This window comes from Astatotilapia calliptera, chromosome 17 (assembly GCF_964374335.1).
Source record: "Astatotilapia calliptera chromosome 17, fAstCal68.1, whole genome shotgun sequence".
NCBI classification, from domain to species: domain Eukaryota; kingdom Metazoa; phylum Chordata; class Actinopteri; order Cichliformes; family Cichlidae; genus Astatotilapia; species Astatotilapia calliptera.
The window spans coordinates 673,946-696,620 of record NC_137438.1 but is presented as its reverse complement, the minus strand read 5'-3'; the positions used below and the strand labels follow the sequence as shown (position 1 = coordinate 696,620).

General features: G+C 42.2%; 2 long non-coding RNA genes across 2 annotated transcripts; both read right to left on the bottom strand.

The window, feature by feature from the left end:
• Positions 1-4,547: 4,547 nt before the first annotated feature.
• Positions 4,548-6,875, bottom strand: LOC113009410 (uncharacterized). Its single transcript, XR_013902740.1, has 3 exons — positions 6,712-6,875; positions 5,100-5,258; positions 4,548-4,656 (listed from the first exon to the last, which is right to left on the bottom strand). It is a non-coding gene; the product is annotated as an uncharacterized LOC113009410 (long non-coding RNA).
• Positions 6,876-10,635: 3,760 nt separating this feature from the next.
• LOC145421411 (uncharacterized) lies at positions 10,636-19,776 on the bottom strand. The gene is made up of 3 exons (XR_013902759.1): positions 19,736-19,776; positions 11,314-11,432; positions 10,636-11,231 (listed from the first exon to the last, which is right to left on the bottom strand). It is a non-coding gene; the product is annotated as an uncharacterized LOC145421411 (long non-coding RNA).
• Between the last annotated feature and the right edge of the window lie 2,899 nt (positions 19,777-22,675).

The window sequence follows — 22,675 nt, the reverse complement described above, 5'->3', positions numbered from 1 at the left end:
ACTGCCTCCACTCAATCTGCCTAACCCAAATGGCCTCCCAAACACAATACACAGCAGACCCAAAATATCAAAGCACCACAAATAACCAAACTGATCAGCAATCAACTCAACAATTGCCTACAAGGCAAGACCTAGCCAAGACAAGCAGCTGCAAACAGACCAGCTCTCAATCAAATGTTAGAAAGCTTACCAAACCAGGACGATCCCAAACGAGCCCCCATTTGTCACAACCCGGCTCATAGGAAGTGACAAACAAATGGGAGACCACACACAGGCTTTTAAAGACTGTAAGACACATTTAATGAAAATAAGGTAAAGCAACTTAAACACAAGTTAAAGGACATAACAGCCATAACTGAAACTTCCAAATAAACATAACACGTGCCAGAGGGAGCCAAAAGCCAGCCACCCTGGTTCAGTCAAGGTGTCTTTATATACACTGGGACTGGCCTCTCAGGTGTGCTGCATCAATAATTGGGTCAGCTCCACCTACCTGCAAGAAACAGGAAAAGGAAAAAGAAAAACACAAGGCCAGCCCACTGGCCGTCACAATAGTAAATAATAAAATTATGCGTTACTGTGAATTCTGCCCATCTGACCTCAGGAAATCACATGATAAGGTGGGGCCAGGTTTCACAATGAACACACCCGAAACTCTGGCTGATTGGGACCCACACCCAGTTACACACCTTGGCTCAGGCGATTAGAGGATCATCAGGGGTCCTTTTGTCCCTCTGTGGGGGGAAACTCCCACTAGGTTTATATCTGGGACTCTCCACCATTTGACCTTAGAACTGAGGAAGCTTCTCGGATGAGAGGTGAAACGTCTTCAAGCAACTTAAAGAAGTCCAGACGCTTTTCTTTGCAAGCTCCTTTGACCACCATGTAATCCATTTATTTCAACAAAGTAACTGTATTCTCAATATCACCTATTGAACGGTAACTGTAACGGATACATTTACTCATATTTTGTATTTTAAATACGTAACGCCGGTGCATGTATTATGTTACTGCCCAACACTGCCTGTTGAGATCCTGAGATCCGCTCCTAGAACACCGGCCTCCAACTCTTGAAGAGACATGGGTGTCCCTAAATTTAGCAAATATTAGCTTCAGGCTAGCTTGCTACGACGAATAGGCTAATACCAGCATTTTACCACAACTTCACCAGATGTAGCTAAAAAAACTAAACTAATGTCCAGTCCAGTGGGACAGCAAGAAAAGATGACAAAAAATGATTACTTACTTGCGGTTTGGAGGTTCAAGCTGAAATTGAAGCAGCCATTGAGTGTACAACTTACATTTATTTCAGTTACAATATTTTTTTTCAGTTTCATTTCAAGGTGGCATCGTTCTGATTCCATATTCCTGCAGACGACCCATCGGTGTTTATTCCATGACTGTAAACATGTTTCCATTTGTCACTTCAGTCTTTACTCTGAAATACAGGAAATGACATCATGGCTCAAAATCTTTGTCGTTCAAACAATTCTTTATTTAACATTTTTTTTAACTTTATTTAAGAACTTTAATAAAATACATTCAATAAAAACTTGAACAACAGGAAACTGATTTTTCATCCAACCACTGAAAAAAAAAGGTAACGACTGAACACAAACACTGCAGAAGAACAATTTATAAAGATTAACATGGAACTACAGGAACATTTTGATTCATTGCCTCATTAGAACGTTAAGGAGAGCCCATCTCTGTGGAGCCTGATCTCCAGGGTTTTAAGTTGGACTCTGACGCCAGAAGAGGATGTTTCTCTCTCTTCAGATTCGCTGTCGTCCTGTGATGGGAACGATTTCAGCGCTGCGTGATCGCGCTGATGTTTGCACAGAGCAGATAATGAAGTGAATATTTTGGCACATTGGTAACAGTGAAACAGTTTATTAGTAACGTGGGATCGTTTGTGTGCAGAGTATGAACTGAGATTACTGAAGCTCTTGTCACACTGCTCACAGCTGTAGTTTCCTTCCATGTGTGCACGTTCATGCTTGCTACGACTACCTGAACATGAGAAGCTTTTGTCACAGTGTCTGCACTTGTATGGTTTCTCTCCTGTGTGGACTCGTTTGTGTGTTTTAAGGTCACCTGCAGTGGTGAAGGATGACCCACACTGATCACAGAGGTGCTTTTTGACCCCACTGTGAAAGAGTTTGTGTCGTTTTAAGTCACCTGATGTGGGGAAGCTTCTCCCACATTCTTTGCAGTATTTCAGTTTGTCTCCAGTGTGTTTACGTTGATGTGTTTTTAGGCCGGCTTGCTGACTGAAAGTCTAAAATACTTAGTCATTTGTTTAATTGTAATTTAGCATTATATAACTCACATATAAAACTATCAATTGTAATTTTAAATGGTTTACAAGCATGTAGAAGAGCATATTTAGGCAAGTACATTTCTCCTTTTGTTATCAAGAAGCACAGACAAAAAGGGAAAAAAACTGAATCATTGGTCACTGGTCCCCACCAATGCCAGAACGAAATCTACGCCCACTGTCTCTTCCATTGCCGTTTCACTCCAAACGTAACAAATGTCCAGTTCTCAGTTTGCATTCACACACAGTGAAGTTGCAGCTTGTTGGAAACGCATCTCCATCCATCCAGTCATGATGATGGTGTTTTCTCCTTGCTGATGCCTTTTGCACATACTGCTGTTGCTGCTGGACCCCTCGCTGCTCAGGACACTGCTGTTGTCTCTTGACCTGCCATGTTGTTGCTTTTGGATCTGCATTTCGCGACAGTCAAGTGGAGCGTGCGTCTGTCCTCTCAGTAAGTGAGTGAGACAGTAGACAGTGGTGAGGAGGGCTGCGCGAAAGCAAAAACACATAAATATACCTGACACCCGTAAACGAAGCAGCATCTGGCTGCAGTTTAAAGACTTTTTTGTCTGTCTTGGTCTCGTCCTCGTCTCGACTTTGTCTCGTCTCGACTTCGTCTCGACTTGTTCTTAGTCTCGTCTTGGTCTCGTCTCGACTTGGTCTCGACTTGTTCTTAGTCTCGTCCTGGTCTCGATACCCTCTGGTCTTGGTTTAGGCAGTCTTGACTGCAAGTCTAGTTGCACCAGTGGTGCCATGAGCAGTATCTATCTGCTGCTCATCAGCTGCTATGCCGTGGTTATTGTCACAATGTGGTGTATTTGGATCACTCAATTCTAAGTGGATATGATCCAGGATTGGATGTTTTGTATAAAGTTTGAAAGGAAGAAAGTGTGGTACTGTTTTACATCCACAGACACACACTGTAAAAAAAAAAAAAAACGTTGCGAAAACTTAAAAACTCAAGGCAACCCACTGCATTTATGTTTTTAGGTTCTGAGGGATAGCTTATAATTTCAAGTTTAGGAGAAAAGTTGCTTTAGCTAATGTTTTTGTGTTTACAAAATTAATAATTGTCCTTTTTCTTAACTCATATTTTATTGTTTCTGCAACGTATTTCCTAAAGTTTACACAACATATTTTTTTTTTTTGCCAATCAATTTCCTAAAGTTTAGAAAAAGTATCTTTCATAGTTTTCATGAGGTGCTCCCTGTTGTACCAATGAATGTTTACACAGTTGATTTTCAAATAACTTTGTGTTCAAACACAACCGCACCACTGACAATGTTGACTTTTGAGATCTTTAAATTTTAAAGGTGGTGTTGTCAGACAGAATATCAAACCTATCTTGATAGATAGTGACTAACAAACAGATTCAAAACATCAGATGGCAGGATGTGAACAACTTCTATCTTGTTTCCATACAGCAAACAACTTTCAAACAAATTTTTCCACCACTTGTCTTTTAATAGTAATGGTATCAACACTCCAATTTCCTGTGAAGTTCAGTATCGCGCCACATTTGTTATAAAACTAGTACAAATGTACCTAAAACCAGATTATAAAAATTGTTTAAAACAGCTCAAGTTAGAATAAACCCTTTCAATATTTTATAAAAACTTGTTATACATGAAATCTGCAATCAGCCATTAAAGCTACATTAAGTAAAGTTAGAACAGAAGAGATTGATTCAGAACTTTCTGCACCTTACCGTTTTCTTAAAGCCAGAAATTAACTTTTTTCAGAACAACTTGCCACGAAACCCAAAAACTGTAAATCAAAACAAATTGCCATTCTGTTTTACACAAGTTGCATTTGAGTTGAACATGTTGTCAAATAGGTTAGACTTTGGTTAAGAGCTTGGTTTTGAAGCTTCTTATCCTCTGGGAACAGGTAGATGTCAACTCCATAAAAATGTGTTGCACAGCTTCAAATGTGTACTTGAGTTCTTTGGGAAACTCCATGTTGAGCCCATAAAGTAGGCCAAACAGGTAGGCAAAGGCAGTGGGAAGGTCTGGCAGATCATCAAGAATAATGTCCTCTTCCAAAACAATGGCAGTGTTGACCACTGTGGACTGCGAGTTGGGTCCCACGTAGTCCTCCAGAACAGTGAGGATGCCCACCGTAACACCTCGGGTTGCCCTCTCAACTGGATCTGTATCCTATGCAAAATAAAAAACAACAGTACATATAAGTCTCTGAAAACCAAAACTGAAGATTGAGTAGATTTGCATACTCACCAGACCTGTTAAGAAGAGTTTGGTCTCGTCGTCGCGAACAAATATCGGTAACCCTTCCAAACTGATGGTTCGTCGATGCTGGACTATGTTTGAGACCTAAAACAAGGAAATCAAGACTCAGTCTCATTTATAAACCTACCATTTTGTTTTTAAAGCACATTAAGTGTTGTTGCTCAAAATACAGCCTTAAGAAATAAGAGGTTGAAATGAGTTATTACAGATAATTGGTCATGTTTTTGTCAGATTTTTTTTATTTATTTATTTTTTAAGTAATTTTGATGTGCAACAAATGTAGCACACTTATTACAGCATTTATAACAAAAAGTGCCATGAGTGGGATGAGAGTTGAACTGTCTGTCATGACCTGCAATCTGCCAAACACAGCGCTGCTTGTTAGCTTATAATCCCATTCAGGACACACTTTTTGAAAACTAACAATTTTTACATCAATTTAGTAAATATTTAATAAAGTATCTTTCGTTACAGTGGGAACTTCAGGTTCCTCATAAACCAGACACAAATACATTTTTATATATTACCTGTTCATCAAACTTCTGCAACAGGGAATCCATGTCATTGCGGAAAGCAGCTTTTCTAATTCGATACAGCTTAATCAGCCGAAGTGAGTAAGTGTCGAGGGCAGTCATGAAGGTCCCCATGAGATCCTTGGTGGTAATGCGTGAGAATTCCGCACAAATCTACAAAGCAACAAAAAAAATATAGAAGAAAACTTTTAAAGGTACATTATATAAAAATCACATTGTTTTCAAATTTGGTTAAAAGAGCTTAATTTCAAAACATTTAGTTAGTCTCGGTTGATCTATTGGTCAGGCCTTGATTGGATTTTTTTTTCTTTTAGTGGTAGTGGTGGTACAAATTATAACTGACGTATTAAAAAAAAAAACCCAAGAAAAATCTGATCGGCAGATTTTACAGTAAGTCTATAGAATACCTAATCAAATGTTGATAAGACAAAATAATGGTTTCAATTGTTACAGGATGCATTGCAGAAAAGAAATAAATCAATAAATTGTATTTTAAATTCATTGAAAAAATTTCATTAATTTTATAATTATGTAGGAATGAAGTAAGAATAACATCCTGTGGTCAAATTTGTATACTTTCATAACACGTAAGTGACTTTCTCAATCCTGTTCTGTGAGTTTCATGGCTGTTGCCTGCTAAGGGTCAGCACCAAAAGATTCTAGATGCCCAGTGAAGACAAGTCATTGCGGCGACTGTGGTTCAGGGGGTTGGGAAGCTCATCTGTAACCGGAAGGATGCTGGTTCTATCCCCAGCTCTCTCTGTCCTGGTCGTTGTGTCCTTGGGCAAGACACTTTACCCTACCGCTTACTGGTGCTGGCCAGAGGGGCCAGTGGCGCGATATGGCAGCGTCACTTCTGTCAGTCTACCCCAGGGCAGCTGTGGCTACAACGGTGGTTTCCCTGCACCGATGTGTGAATGTGAGAGTGAGTGAGTGAGTAGTGGAATTGTAAAGCGCTTTGGGTGCCCAGAGAAGAGCGAAATAAAAGCAATCCGTTATTATACACAGCAAGTTGACAAATAAATAGATTTCACTTCAATAGAGTTGTTGGTAATACCAAAATTAGCTTCATATTTTTAGAGCCAAGTATTTTTTTATATTTTACCACTAGCATTGTTAGCTCAACGGTAGCCTTCAACCTTTTCTACAAGATATTGGAGTGATACAAACAGATGCTTCTCAAGGGCACAAGAAATGGAGCTCACGTTAATTTACTCACCCAGACAAGTTTCGAGGCATTTGGAGTTGTTCAGAAGAAATTTTAAAGGTCCTATATCATGTAAAATCAACTTTTTGGAGCTTTTAAACACATTTTAATGTTATTTCCTTATATTAAAAACCCTCCAGAGTGGTTTTTGGCTTAATTCAGGCATTTCTTAATTTTCTCAGTGAATCCTTTCCCCATAACCGTGGCTCAGCTCTCTCTTGCAAAACGACTGACTCGTAACATTGGGATTAAAATTTCTTTCTAACAACTCCAAATGCCTTGAAATTTTTCTGGGTGAATAAATGAACGTTTTCCATTCTAGAAATAAGACCACACTGGGGAAAAAGGGAAGAAAAAAACCCAGAAGTTTTCCTTTAAATATTTAAGAGATTATCTTACCTGTTCTTTCAAGAAGAGAGCTGGCCATCTGAGCTGCATTTCCTTGACCAAGGGCTGCATCTCCACAACTTCTTTCCTCCTGAGAGAGAATGTGATGTCCATCTTTTGGGTGATGAGTGCCATGTTCTTATCCCTCTTCTTCATTTCATCTTCCAAAATGCATCTTTCATTTTCAAGAGACTTATCATTGTAGTTTTCTGGGCCATCAGGGATAAAGTTGACTTCACCTCGCTTTGGTTTCTTTAAGGAAAATCTATTTGAGCCACTGTCATCTTCTTCCCCTCTTCTTTTTCGATTGACTGCAACTTCACTACATCCAGCTTGACTTAGCTTGGAACGGTAGTTACCAAGCTTGAACTTAATGCTTGTTGCCCAACCATCATATCCTGTGCCATTGCCAGGCTCTTTGAGGCAGGGATGTTTGGAAACTAGCTCCTGTGCAACAGATGTTATTTCATTCTTGTCAGGGTACGCTTTGATTGCAAACATTTCTTGTGCCAGCTTGTCTAGAATTTCCATCTTGATGTCTCTTGTTACACTTAAATTTGCCCCTGCTTTCTCATATACCTCATTGCCCTTGCGAAGTTTTAACGCTACATCATAGGAAAAGGTTGGGATAGGAAATGGATTTGGCCACTGTGAAGTGCTACGCATGTAGGTCTTTGTGGATGAGGATGGGCTGAAAGAAGATGCTGAACTCACACTGGCTGTATCAATAGATGAGATAGCGCTATGATCAGATGGAGTCTGTGGTGGCGAGGCTGATGCATTTTCCTCCCAAATGAGGTGCAACACTGCCCGTCCAGCAGGTAGCTCCTTAATATCCATCAGGTTGCAAAGTGCGTTCCCAAAATCTGGGTCTTCATATTGTATTGCAAAGTCACCTTCAAGTCCAAGCTTTGCTTGTAGTTCATCTTGAAGCTGCTTCACAGATTCTGGAACAGTGGACAGTTGGATTTTTCTGATAAGTTTTGGACTGACGTGGACTCGCAGTAACAGGGCCTGTGAAGACAAACCAAAAAAGGGCGCAATTCTAAATAATTGACAAATTCAAAGTAATCAACTGAAAACTATTTAAGAATAATACATACCATGACTTTCAATGCAGGAGGCACGTAACAGGTGTCACCATCAGTTGTCCATCTACGCAGTATTCAGCTAAAGGGTGGTAATCATTCAGATCTTCTGGGTCAAGTATTTCCAGATCGTTGTAGCTGCTGTCAAGCCGATATGATCTGTAATGTTCCATAAACCAAGAGGAGAGCTTTGTAGCAACAAATGACACTTTCCCAGAGTCTACCAAAATGTTCAGTATCTTGTAGAATTCAGGTAGTCCACTCAGTTGTCCTGATGAAATGATCATGCCTTTAACATACTGGGTCCCATACAGATAAACACATTTAGCAAATGACACAGCTTTTACCTGTGGATATTTCAGTTTCAAGCACTTCTGAAGATTTTCATTCAAGAAACAGATGTCAACTGTGTCAATATTATCAACATGCAGACTTGGTTTAAAAAGACTGTGACCATCTAAGAAGTATGCCATCATTTGTTGATGCTTTGAAGAAAGTGTTAGTAGTATATTCTTAAAGCATTGGACATCATGCACAGTTTTCTTGAAAAAGTTGTGCTTAGATTCAAATCGAATAGTCCACAAATCAACTAAGGGACCAAAACAACGCACAAGATGACTATAATGTTCAATATAGTGGTGTTTTGGCTTCAAATTAAAACCAGGAAAAGTCTCTATCAGTAATCGTCGATGATCCAATATTTTGGTGTCCAAGTATGACAATATTTCTTCTGATAGAGTTGTCGAGACAACAATCTCAACAAGCTCCTTAAGGTCCATCAATACTTCCCATAATTCAAATTCAAATTTTATTTGTCACACACACACAACCATACACAGTATGACATGGGGGTGAAATGCTTGTAGCTGTACAATGCCCGACCATTAAATGACAGAAGAAAAGTTTTACAATATTTACAATTTACAGTTTACTACAAAAATTTACAAATTAACTTAGGAATTGGCTCATGTTCTGGTATACGGGTCCCAATGATAAAAGGCAGCAAACGCAAAAGTGTCCAGTTTTCATGTCCATTGCCACTCACTCTTCCTGTTCCAAAACTGGCTTTTGTAATTTGTTGTGGCTTGTTGAGCTTATCAGAGAATTTATATGGAAATGATTTTATACGTTTGTTTAGTCCTTCAAATGTAATAAAACCCTTTCTGATTAAATCTTGAAGACACAAACACAATTCCACAGGGACAACACCTTCAAAGAAATCATGTAATATATCTGGAGGAAATCCAGTGACTGGATGAAAATAGGACAACGCACTTAAGGCACAGGAACCTTTGACACCACACACACTTTGACCATCCTCAAGCTCTTCTAGAAAAATGTTATGCTGTTCCACAGTTCTTAATGGAAATTGTTATGAGGTGGCTGTGTGCGGACAGGAATAGGACCCAAGGTGCAGACTCCAGAGACAAACTTAAACCAAAACAGCTTTAATGCTGAACTCAAACATAACATAACTGGAAAAACTCAAAATAAACTAACACCGGTGGACTGACAAAACACACAGCAAAATAAACGACACGGACACAGAGAAACACAGGGCTTAAATACACAGTGGGAGCAATCAGGGAATGAATAACAGGAGGGAAACACAGCTGGGGCAAATCAGGCCTAACGAGACCAGGGGAAGCAAAACCAGACACATTAACATCAGACATGGACTTTCAAAGTAAAACAGGAAACATAACACAGACTCACAGGCAGGCACTATAACAAAGGGAACAGAGACGTGGGACCAGGGCAGACAGACACTGACTGGATGTGGGGATACAGCAGACAGGGGAGACAGCAACTACGGAACACAGACAGAAAACCAGAACACTAAAACTCTAACCAAACCCCACCCAGAGGACCCAAACTAAGAATGATCCTAAAACCCGTCAAGAAAAGCTAGAAAATAATGAAATAACAAAATCAAAGAACCAAAACACAAAACACTGGGTCAACGACCCAGGGACCCTAACAGAAATTCTCTAGGATCAAGAGCTGCAATCTGATGTTTATCAATACTACAAAATCGACAAAATTTGTCAACATTAAAGGACTCCAAAAAGCCTGCAAGGCTGTGAGCCCCAAGGTTATCTGCACAGACACAAAATACAGTTCCCTTTAAAAAACTATTTAAAGATTCAACATACACCCCTGTGCTTTCAAGACATTTTAAATCCTCAATGAGTGGATAAAGAAAAGCATCATACCCAAACTGTTTAACGTCTACACTTTTACCAAGAAGAGCAAGCTGTATTGAGTGTAATGTAGAACGAAACCTTGCAGATAAGTTGAGTACAATAGACAGCAGTTATTTTATGAATTTTTAGAGATGTTCCTAAAGGGTTGCATATTTCAAAGTCGTCAATATACAAAGCTAAACTAATGCAAGTATCTTGCAATCCTAAAAGCTTGTTGTTTTTGAAATACTGCCCATCTCTAAATGATCTGTAACCTTCACTAATTTCTTTATCAAATGCTAACTTTTCAAAGAAACTTTTCCCTTTCAATAAGTTCTCCAAGACCTGGTTTACTGAGACATAAACAAATGTATTTCTAGTTCTCGCTTTGTAGATGTACTCTGTAGGCTCAATTACATGAAAATTATTCTTGAAATAAATATTTCTCTTGTAATCAGTAGACAATGCACCTTTTGGTTCTGTTGAGATAATTAATGGGTTGGTTTTGAAAAGTGCATCATTTATATTTTTAATTACATCATCATCTGCCTCAATGTTCTGTTCAGCAAGCACCTCTTTGATTCTTTGAAATGAATGAACCTGAGAAAATTTTAAAATGTCACTAATTTCCTCAATAATTCTCTGCAAAGCACTGTTAGAAACATGTAACAAAGTTTGCATGCATAGAAAAAGTCTAGCTATTTTATGTTCAAGACATTGGTAATCTACAAACTCATTGTCCTCTTTATCACTTGATGCTACACCTGAACCACTTGGTAATGTCTCTGGCTCCTGAGAGGTATTTAAGGATTTATCAGGGGAGCTACTTTCACTAGGACATGCATTTGCATGAGAAATCAGTCTAATACAGTTTTTTATATCTTTTGAGTTTTTGTGCTTTCTGCTTGTGTGTGACGTAAAGGTTGATAAATTGTTGGTAGCATAGTCACATTTTTGGAAAGGACAGGATACAGTCTGATTTTTTTTTAAGTGCCTTAAAATATGTGAAATAAATGTATGCTGTGAGCAGTTTTCCTTAAATTCACAAAAAAATGTTGAGATCTCCTGCCTTTTCTTAGCCCTGTTGTGTGATCTGCTGAGGTGAGACTTCAATGCCCCTCGTGTCCTGAACGAACAGACGCAGTCACTGTAAACACAGGGCAAATGAAATCCTCTTCTATGTCGTAGCTGGTGATGTCTTAAGAGTACTTCTTGGCTTGAACAGACAAAAGAGCAGAACTGGCACTGCATACAAAAGCTATAATGAGAAGAGAGGAGAGGACAGTGTCAACAATTCAAAAGAAACCTGAATTAATCTCAAATTACCAAAGTTACATTACCTGATAATGTGTTTGGGGCGGGGGGCAGGCACTCCTGTTCTGATTCCTCTCCTTACCAACTCCTCATCAGTCCCTCATAAATCAGGACAAGCAGTGGTCTGGAGTTGGCTTTTAATTCTCTAAATAAATAAAAATAGCAATTAGTTTTAAAATAAAATACCAGCTTCCTGACATTACTTAAGAATTTTTTTCTCCTGTCCTAATTTTTTTGGCTCACTAAAGTGAGCTGATTCTGCCTTGTAAAATGCCATGTGAAACACAGTAAAACAAATAATTTACAAAACATACATTACATCAAATGTTTAATTTATTTAATTTATTATTAACAAATTGTATTCTACATGGAATGCACCAACAGTATACTGGGATGTATTATGTAAGCCAAGGATAATTTTGTGTGATTGGTTTTACAACTTAGAATGACAAACATTGGATTGAGAGTATGAGTGGGATAAAACTCCTGAAGCATCTGTTTAAATTATCAGTGCATTTATTAATGGTGCTCCATAAATAAACCAAAACAATGTTGTTTTTGTGCATAACAAAAAGCTCACAATTGTGCAGTCAAAATGTAAAATAAAAGATGCTGAGCATAATAACAAAGACAGATTTTGCAGCTGCTCTGTTTCCAAGTTCTACTGCGTGACTGACAGCCTGGAGTTTGAAATCCTCTTTGTAACCGTGTCTCTTACAGGCGCCATTTATGGTCCTTACACGCATAATATGGTAATATTACGTTGAAGCAGAGTACGTATCACTCTGCGAGGCTCCTCGGTAGCAGTAATGCTCCAACAATCTGTAGCATGTTGACCTATGTTTGTATCAGCCACTAGATGGCACTGTGTCGCTGCAATGTGTGTAATTCACTGGCGAGCAAGAAGCTTCAGGGCAAGCGAAAAGAACAAGAAATAAAGTGGAAGCGGAACAGAGATCAGTGTGTGCGTGCAGTTAATAAGAAGCTCGGTATACATACAAAAACAACACATGGTGTCAGAGTAGCGGATTCTACGCAATCCCTCGCCGTCGGACAGCGCAGACATGGAGGCTTACGGCCTTCCCACACCGCGTATGGACGCTCACCGCAGACGACTCCCGAAAGCTTCAGACGTACTACGATAAGTACACTGATTACATCATACCGAAAGCTAACCCAATCTATGCCCGATATAAGTTCCATGAAAAGATGCAGGGTGAAAATGAGACATTTGAACAGTTTATTACGGAACTGAAACTACTTGCTAAAGACTGTGGGTACCCAAATACAGATGAAATGGTCAGGGATCGCATTGTATTTGCCACTAACTCGCCACACGTCCGAGAAAAGTTACTCAGCCAAGGCGCAGAGCTCACGCTAGAGAAAGCTATAGATATAGCACGATCACACGAGCTAGCAAAGCAACAGCTAAAAACTATGGGTCACTCCAGGGGCCAAGAAACTGTGCACGCCATCGGCAGGAAATCGCACAGACAAGAATATCAAACAAGAAGCGTGAGACCAAAAGAACACGCTAATGCAACACTAAAAACGTGCAGCTATTGTGCCGGACAACACAGTAATAAAGACACCTGCCCAGCAAAAGGGAAGCAATGTGCAAAATGCAAGAAAATGAACCATTTTGCGAGAGCATGCAGGTCAAGACTCCCTTCGCAGACAAAAGCCCACCTCAAATCAGTACACACTGTGAGAGAGAACATAGAAACGACAACTAAGGACACAGATGAGGACCAAGACTGTTTCTACATTGATAGCATCACCATAGAAAATGAAGGAAGAAATGATGAGCAAGCATATGCAGACATGCAGCTTGGTTCCCCCCCACAGACAGTGAGGTTTAAAGTTGACACTGGGGCGCAAGCAAACACAATTCCAGCTAACATGTTCCAGACACTCTTCCCACACGTGACACTGAAGCCTGTCACACACAAGCTCACAGATTACGGGGGACACTCACTCAGCGTGGAAGGAAAATGCCAGTTAAAATGCAAACACAAAGACAAGACCTGCACGTTGGAATTCCATGTTGTTAACACAAGCGCCCCACCTGTATTAGCAATGAAAGCTTGCCGTGACCTTAACCTGGTAAGCATCGTGATGGCAGTGACAGAGGAAAGAGGCAAGACAACCAACAGTTCACAGGCAATACTAGACGAATATGCAGACGTATTCAAAGGGATAGGAGAATTTCCTGGTGAATGCAGTTTCCATGTAAATCCAGTCAGCCCACCTCGTCGGATTCCCATTGCTCTGCGAGCCCGACTCAAAGACGAGCTCGACAACATGGAAAGGAATCAAATCATATGCAAGGTCACAGATCCTACAGACTGGGTGAATGCACTTGTTGTCTTGGGAAAAACCCAAGACGGGCAGACTCAGAGTATGTCTGGACCCCAGACCCCTCAACAAGGCTATACAAAGACCCCATTACCCTCTACCCACCTTAGAGGATGTCACCACAAAACTTGCTGGGGCCAAGTATTTCAGTGTTTTGGACGCCAGATCAGGCTACTGGGCCATTAAGCTAAGCCACAAATCATCTCTGTTAACCACATTTAATACTGTGTTTGGCAGGTACTGCTTCCTCAGGTTGCCATTCGGCATAATCTCAGCTCAGGATGAGTTCCAGCGACGCGTGGACGAGACCTACGAGGGCCTGAGGGGCGTGGCAGCCATTGTGGACGACGTATTGGTCTTCGGAGAAACCAAACAGGAGCATGACGACAACCTGAGGGCCATGCTGCAGCGCAGCAGAGAGAGAGGTGTAAAAACTGAACCCTGACAAGTGCACCATCTGCGTCAAAGAGGTCAGTTACTTCGGTCACACATTGTCACACGAAGGGCTGAAACCAGATCCACAAAAAGTAAAAGCAGTCTAAGACATGGCGCCCCCACAGAACAGGGCGGAATTGGAAACAGTGCTGGGGATGGTTAATTATTTAGCAAGATTTGCCCCACACCTGTCAGAGATAAACGCACCGCTCCGCCAGCTGTTAAAGCAGGACAGTGAGTTTGTATGGGACAAGAACCATGACAGAGCCTTTCAACGAATGAAGGAGCTGATCACTAAAGAACCAGGCCCAGTTCTCTCCTTCTTCGACCCCAAGAAAGCGCTACGACTCCAGGTCGATGCATCCAAAAGTGGCCTCGGTGCTGTGATGCTGCAGGACGGCAAGCCAGTTGCCTACGCATCCAAGTCACTTAACAGCACTGAGCAGAACTATGCCCAAATAGAAAAAGAGCTGTATGCTGTTCTCTTTGGTTGCAAGCGGTTCCACGAGTACATGTACGGTCGACATGTGACCATTGAGTCGGACCACAAGCCACTCGAGTCCATACTCAAAAAACCACTAGCATCAGCACCACCACGGCTACAGAGGATGATAATACAGCTGCAAAAGTACGACATCAGCATCATCCACAAGCCAGGGAAAGACATCCCGGTAGCCGACACGCTCTCCCGGAAATCCATAGAGTTCCACGTCAAATCACTATGTGACGGGATGGATGCGCAGATCCACTCAGTCCTCAGCAACATGCCTGTCAGTGACCAGAGACTCTCAGAGATAAGAAACGAAACAGCCCAGGATCCTCAGCTCAACAGCCTAAGACGGACCACATTGAGTGGATGGCCAGATAAAAGGTCTCAATGCCCGCCTGACATCCAGGAGTTTTGGAACCACAGGGATGAGATCTCACTGATAGACGGGATCATGTTTAAAGGGGAGAAAATGATCATCCCAAAAAGGCTCAGAAAGGACATGATAGATCAGATTCATTCCAGCCATATGGGCATAGAAAAGAGCAAAAACAGAGCCAGAGACCTTCTGTTTTGGCCAGGCATGGGAAAGCAGATTGAGGAAGCCGTCGGAGCCTGCAGCACATGCCAGGAGAGACAAGCTGCTAACCCCAAGGAACCCCTGTTGTCACATGGAATACCAGAACGACCGTGGCAGGTCATAGCCACCGATCTGTTCACTTGGAACTCGGAAGACTACATCATCATGGTAGATTACTACAGTAGATTCTTCGAGTTGGAAAGACTGCGCAGCTGCACTGCAGAAGCAGTGATCCACAAACTAAAGTCAGCCATGGCTAGGCATGGTATTCCAGAGTCGGTGATTAGTGATAACGGTCCGTGCTATGCTTCCAGTAAGTTTCAACAGTTTGCAAAGTCATGGAGTTTCACCCACACCACTACTAGTCCCCATTACCCACAGAGCAACGGGCTAGCCGAGAAAACAGTCCAGACAGCAAAGAAACTTCTGGACAAGGCCAAAGCGGAACATAAGGATCCCTACTTGAGCCTATTAGAATACCGGAACACCCCCGTGGACAACTTAAAGTCGCCTGCACAACTACTCATGAGCCGGAGACTTCGCTCCATCCTCCCTGCAACACCAAAACAGCTGGCACCCCAAGTAGTTTGCCAGCAAACAGTGCGTGAGAGGAGAGAAGTCTGCCAGCAGCGCCAGCAGACTTATTTCAACAAAGCCGCCCGACCTCTGCCTCAACTGTGTCCTGGCACACCGGTCCGGTTCCGGCAACAAGACGGTTCCTGGAAGCCAGCTGTGGTCACAAGCTGTGCCGACACGTCCAGAAGCTACAACATAACCACAGATACAGGACAAGTTTACCGGCGTAACCGCCGACACCTCCGCAGAAGCAGGAACAGCGTAGGAGGTGAGGAGTTCATTCAACCAACAGGCATCAGCGATGACAGCCCTGTGGTATCTCAGCCCCCGCCTGTGGAGCCCCCTGGTGAAGACATTACAACACCTGGATACACGACTCGATATGGGCGTGTTACCAAACCAAGACAGGTCTTAGACCTGTAATATTGTAAAGGGTGCAGGCAGATCGCTGCCCTAAAAAAAAAAAAAAGGCTGTTTATATGTTTGTTGTTCCAATGATGTCACTAAATGCATCTGTTTATTATGTTTGTGATATAGCCAGTATTGAGTCGAATGCTATGAATGAATGAATATTCTTTATTGTCATTGTCACAGGTACAATGAAATTGAAAGATGTCTCTGGTCAGTGCAACATCACAAAAGACAAATACCCAAAAACCATAACTAAATACTTAAAAACCATAATGATAGGATATAAAAGATAGAAATACATATAAAACACAGTATTCTCATACCGTAGATACACCCAAGCAATCCAGGCCTAAGGCCCCATACAGACACTCAACATACGACCTAGTTGATATATCACTCAAACAATCAATCACTCAATCAATTTGTTAGCGCATCCAACAAAACATGTCTGAAAGCATTCCAACATCAAGGGCACAAATGACAACAGGGGCAATGAAAGTCATCTACTTTTAGTAGCATTGAGACATGATATTGCAATTGGGTAGAAACTGTGTTTGAGTCTGTTAGTCCTTGTGTATGTTGTTCTATACCGTTTACCTGAAGGCAGCAGTTCGAACATGGAGTGACCAGGGTGTGAGGTGTCCTTTATGATGTTATGGGCTCTTTTGAGGCAGCGGGAACTGTGTAGGTCTTTCAGTTTGAGGAGAGGGCAGCCGATTGTCCTTTGGGCAGCGTTGATTACTCCCTGGAGTGCTTTCCTCTGAGCCACTGTGCAGCTAGCGTACCATATGCCTATGCAGTACGTTAGTATGCTTTCGATGGAGGCTCTGTAGAAAGACACCAGCAGTCTCTGTGTGATGTTGTTCTTCCTAAGCACTCTCAGAAAGTACAGTCTCTGTTGTGTCTTTTTCAGTAGCTCAGAGGTATTCACACTCCAGGATAGGTTTCCCTCTATGCTGACTCCCAAGAAGCGGAAGTCTGCCACCCTCTCCACACAGTCGTCGCTGATGATTAGTGGTTGGATTTCTGTCTTGTGTCTCCTGTAGTCAATTATGAGTTCTTTGGTCTTTTTCGTGTTTAGGAGAAGGTTGTTATCCGTTATCCTTGCACCATGAAGACAGCCGCTCCACCTCATCTCTGTAGGCAGACTCATCTCCCCCAGATATGAGCCCCACCACAGTAGTGTCATCTGCGAACTTTACAATGGTGTTGCTCTGGTGGGCGGGGGTGCAGTCGTGTGTATAAAGCGAGTAGAGCAGTGGACTAAGCACGCAGCCCTGTGGCGACCCAGTGCTTAGATTTAGGGCTGGAGATGTGTAACATCCCACTCTCACTCTCTGTCTGCGGTCGGTGAGGAAGCTATTGATCCACTTACAGGTGCTGTGAGGAAGCCCTAGGTCTTTTAGCTTGGCGTCCAGTTTGTATGGAAGAATGGTGTTAAATGCCGAGCTATAATCCACAAAGAGCATACGCACATAGCTTCCTTGCCTCTCCAGATGTGTTAATGCTACATTGAGTGCTGTTGCTATGGCGTCCTCTGTCGATCGGTTTGCTCTGTAGGCAAACTGGTGTGGGTCAAGGCTGCTGGGTAGGGCTGCTGTAATGTGGTAACGCACAAGTTTCTCAAAGCACTTCATCACCACCGGGGTTAGTGCCACTGGTCTATAGTCATTTAGGCTAGAGATATGAGATTTCTTGGGCAAGGGTATTATGGTGGAGGTCTTGAGGCAGGGTGGGACGTTTGACTGTTCAAGGGATTGGTTAAAAATCCTGGTGAAAATATAGGCAAGCTGGTCTGCGCAGTCTCTCAGCACACGTCCTGGTACGCCATCTGGGCCGGCTGCCTTCCTCGGGTTAACAGCCCGCAGGGTGCGCCTCACTTCATGCTCCTCCAGAGTGATGATGGTACTGCTGCTGTGGGCTGTATGGTGTAGCTGTTCCTCTGAGGCATAGGGTGCAGTGACCTCAAAGCGTGTGAAGAAGATGTTCAGCTCCTCCGCCAGTGCTGGATCACCTTCAGCCATACCTGATTTGGACTTGTAGTTTGTCAGCTGCTGGACACCCTGCCACACCAGCCGGCTGTTCTTACTCTCCAGGTGGTTCTCGATCTTCTTCTTATAGTCCGCCTTGGCCTTCTTAATGCCTTTTTTCAGGTTGGCTCTAGCCCTGCTGTAGCTCTCCCTGCTTCCGGACCTGAAGGCGCTGTTCCTCTCTTTTAACAGCTGCTGGACTTCCCGGGTCATCCATGGCTTTTGGTTGGTGTAAACCCGGATCTGCTTGTCTACTGTGACAGTGTCTATACAGTGTTTGATGTAACAGAGGACACTGTTTGTGAACATTTCCAGGTCTTGATGTTGGAAGATATTCCAGTTGGTTCTGTCAAAGCAGTCCTGTAGCTGTTGAGAAGCGCCCTCTGGCCATGTTGTTATAGTTTTAGTGATGGTCGACGCAGTTTTCCTGATTGGGGCATATGCAGGAATTAGGAGCAGGGATAAATGGTCAGATTGGCCCAGATGTGGTAAAGGTCTTGCTCTGTAGCCCTTCTTGATGTTGGAATAGACTTTATCTAAGGTGTTAGCCCCTCTCGTGGCACACTTCACATGCTGGTGGAAATTAGGGATAGCTGTTTTTAAATCCACCTGATTAAAATCACCCGCTATAATGTGCACTGCGTCAGGATATTTATTGAGTTTATTGTTGATGTTCGTGTGCAAAAGCGCTAGTGCCACGTTAGTATTTGCATCTGGCGGTATGTAAACAGTTGTTATTACCACAACAGTGAACTCCCGTGGAAGATAGATGGGCCTGCATTTGACAGTCAGATATTCTATGTCCGGAGAACAGTGACTGTCTATGATCACTGTGTTTGTACACCAGCTGTTATTCACGTATATGCAGATTCCCCCTCCTTTTCTCTTACCGGAATTGTTTGTTCTATCCTGGCGCTGTGCGGTGTAGCCTGCTAGCTCAATAGCATATGTTATCAATGGATGTGCTCAGGATGTTATTCCTGTAATTTCAGTTGCCTTAGAAATTTTACAAGCCTGAGTTGTGTTTTTTTTTTTAAGAAGGGAGATGTAGCATGTTGACCTATGTTTGTATCAGCCACTAGATGGCACTGTGTCGCTGCAATGTGTGTAATTCACTGGCGAGCAAGAAGCTTCAGGGCAAGCGAAAAGAACAAGAAATAAAGTGGAAGCGGAGCAGAGATCAGTGTGTGCGTGCAGTTAATAAGAAGCTCGGTATACATACAAAAACAACACACAATCCATCAAGCAGTGCTGCTTCATAGCTTACCAAAGTCGTACCAAAACATTTTTTGACATATTTTTTAAGCTGTGTACCACATAAAATTGGTTCGAGGTCAGTAAGCACAACCAGAATTCATACATAAGGCAGACTGTCGATTTTTGAGATGAAAGGATTTTAGGCCGTGCGTCAACGGTTAGCCCGGTTAGCTCGTTAGAGCCGCCCAGCTCCACGCACTGGGTGATCCGCGGTAACTAGTTAACGGAGATTTGCCCCGTTAATGCAGTTATGGCATTAACTTTACGCTGACAGCACTAAAATAGTAATCTTCAAATGTTTTCTTTTTACCGACCAGCTCCTCTTTGATAGCTGCCGTGTCCATCTTGTCGTTGCTTGCAGGTGAAGCGATGGGGGAGGTGGAGTTGTGTTCAGTGAAGGAGAGAGGCGGAGAATAGGCTCCTCTGATTATTTACGAGCACGTGCAGAGGATGCCCAGCATTGTCCATAATGTCCATCAGTTTCTTTAGTGTCCTTTTCTCTGCCACTGTCACCAAAGTGTCCAGCTTCATGCCGACCACAGAGCCAGCCTTCCTGATTCGTTTTTCCAGCCTGGATGAGTCCTTCTTTGCTGTGCTGCTCCCCCAGCACACCACAGCATAGAACAGTACTCCTGCAACCACCGACTGATAAAACATCCTCAGGAGCTTCCTGCAGATGTTGAAGGACCTCAGCCTTCTGAGGAAGTACAGTCGGCTTTGGCCTTTTATGTACAGGTGCTGCGTGTTGCATGACCAAACAAAACTTTCAGTGCACTGTGAAAGTACAAAAACAAACAGACAGGAAGGCCTAGTTAGGACATATCTAAGCATGCTCTTCACCTTGGAAGGGTAATTCAAACCAAAACTAATTGGCAGGTTCAACTTGGTAACAAAAGAAAATGCCTCAGCCAGATAAATCCCCAAAACATTCATCCATCAGCCACACACACCACATAACACTGCTGTTCTATTAGATAATGAGTTTCTTCCCATGTAGCCAGGTGTGTGTCGAGGTAAAGCCTCCCCCACACATCAGAACCCAGAATCTATTAGTGCCACCCATTTTAAACCCTCTCTACAGCATTCTGTTTGCACCTGCTATCATTCAATCATCTTTCCTAACATAATACTAGTCCACTAGTTTACATATCACCTCTCATCCCACTAAGTGAACTGGACAAGATGATAAAACAGAAACGCATGCTTAAGATGTTATCTGGTCTTCATTGCATGTGTATATGTCTTAATAGGATTAATGCATTTTCTGTTTGTGTGTGTGATTTTTGTGTGTCTCTCCTCCTTGCAGTGTTTCAGACACTTTTCAATTCTCCACTCAAAGGCAGTCGGTTTTCCTCCCCAGGTTCCTTAGCCCAATTTGATCTCCCACACTAAACAACAGCGTTCTTCCATGTCTCCTCCCCCTCCTTCCACTGTACTCTCGTCTCCCCCCTTGCAGCAGTCCATTGCATCTCCATCCATCCAGTCATGATGATGGTGTTTTCTCCTTGCTGATGCCTTTTGCACATACTGCTGTTGCTGCTGGACCCCTCGCTGCTCAGGATACTGCTGTTGTCTCTTGACCTGCCATGTTGTTGCTTTTGGATCTGCATTTCTTGTTTTCAGGGAGACGTTAACATCCTTGGAGCTTGCTTTTCGGGATGAGGAACACATGGAAGTGAAGCTGTAAAACAATTCAGCCAAAACTCGTCCTGGGTGTTTCTAATGATGTTAAACTATTATTTTACTCCGACCGCCGCCTGTGGAGATTGATCCAGGTCTGCTTCCCACCTGCAACTGACACACTGAGACATTTTGATCATTCTCATCACTACTTAAATCACACATCTCCCCTCGCTTTTGTTTTTGAGCCAACAGAACCACTTCATCTGCAACAAGCAGAGATCAGATTCTGAGGTCCCGGGGCAGACCCAGGACACACTGGAGAGATTATATCTCTTAGCTGGCCTGGGAACGCCTTGGTGTTCCCCCAGACAAGCTGGAGGAGGTGGCAGGGGAGAGGGAAGTCTGGGCTTCTCTGCTTGAGCTGCTGCCCCCATGGTCCTGGACAAGCGAGAGAAGTTGGGTGGATGTTATATTTGAAGTGCTTACAACTCATAAACAATGATGTCTGGAGACCAGAGCTCCCTCACAGGTAGAGAAGTCTTAGTGACACCATCACACTCCTTGGGGTCCCAGACCAGGAACTAATTGTGCCAGTACTGCCACAAAAGTAAATCTCCAGTGTAACATTTAAATATGTGAGCAGCTTTTTACAGTGTCCATGGTTATTCCTGTTATAAATGTTACATTTAGTGAGTACTTACCAGTCTCAGCCACAAGAAAGTAGTGAGTATCTGTGTTTTGTCATTCTGAAATACAGTGAATATTAGTAATCCTGTTACAGACTGAATTGAAAACTCCAGAACACGTAAAAAAACCCTCTGAATCACGTACAAACTCCAAAATACGTAAAAACACAACAGAAGTGCTTCAGGATGCTCGGGGCAGTGTTGAGCTTTTGTTACCTTGTGGCTACACAAGCTAGGAAGTACCAACGACCGGATTTAGTGTGTGGTCGTAACAGGTAAATGAACATTCTTACAACATTATTTGTAATAATAATGCTTGTGTATAAATACACAAACACACATGCTTTCAATTGTGTAATTTAAGTGATCTAGGCAGCTCCGTTTTGGAAGTTCAGTTAACGCTAGAAATGTATTTTGGAATTTGTACGTGTTTTGTCTCTAGGGGCCACCGCATATATTTATATAAACATACATAAATAAAACCACAGGTTTTTTTTTTTTTTACATTACTAATTTTGTGCATAATTTTATATTGTTGTTAATAATAAATTAATTAAAGCAACGAAACAACCTGAAGAGCCGGTTGGGAGTTGAAAGAGCCGGCTCTCTAAAAAGAGCTGGAAATCCCATCACTAGAATGCAACACACAAAAATCAGTGATTCTTGAGATAAGGAACAAAACATGTCCGGCAGATAAAACCCAATTTTGTGGTTAAAAATATGCATACAAGTGTTACCCAACTGCCTAAAAGACAAACCAAGGCAATGTTTATACAACAAAAGTATGATTTAGCATTTTTTATACATATATATTTATTTTAAATGGTACAATACATTACCAGTACCTTAAAAATCCGCTGTCCACAAGCAGGTGTGATAATATTAAAATACAGAAAAAAAATTAAATGTAAAATTAAACATCATGGCTCTCGTCACTAAGTATTT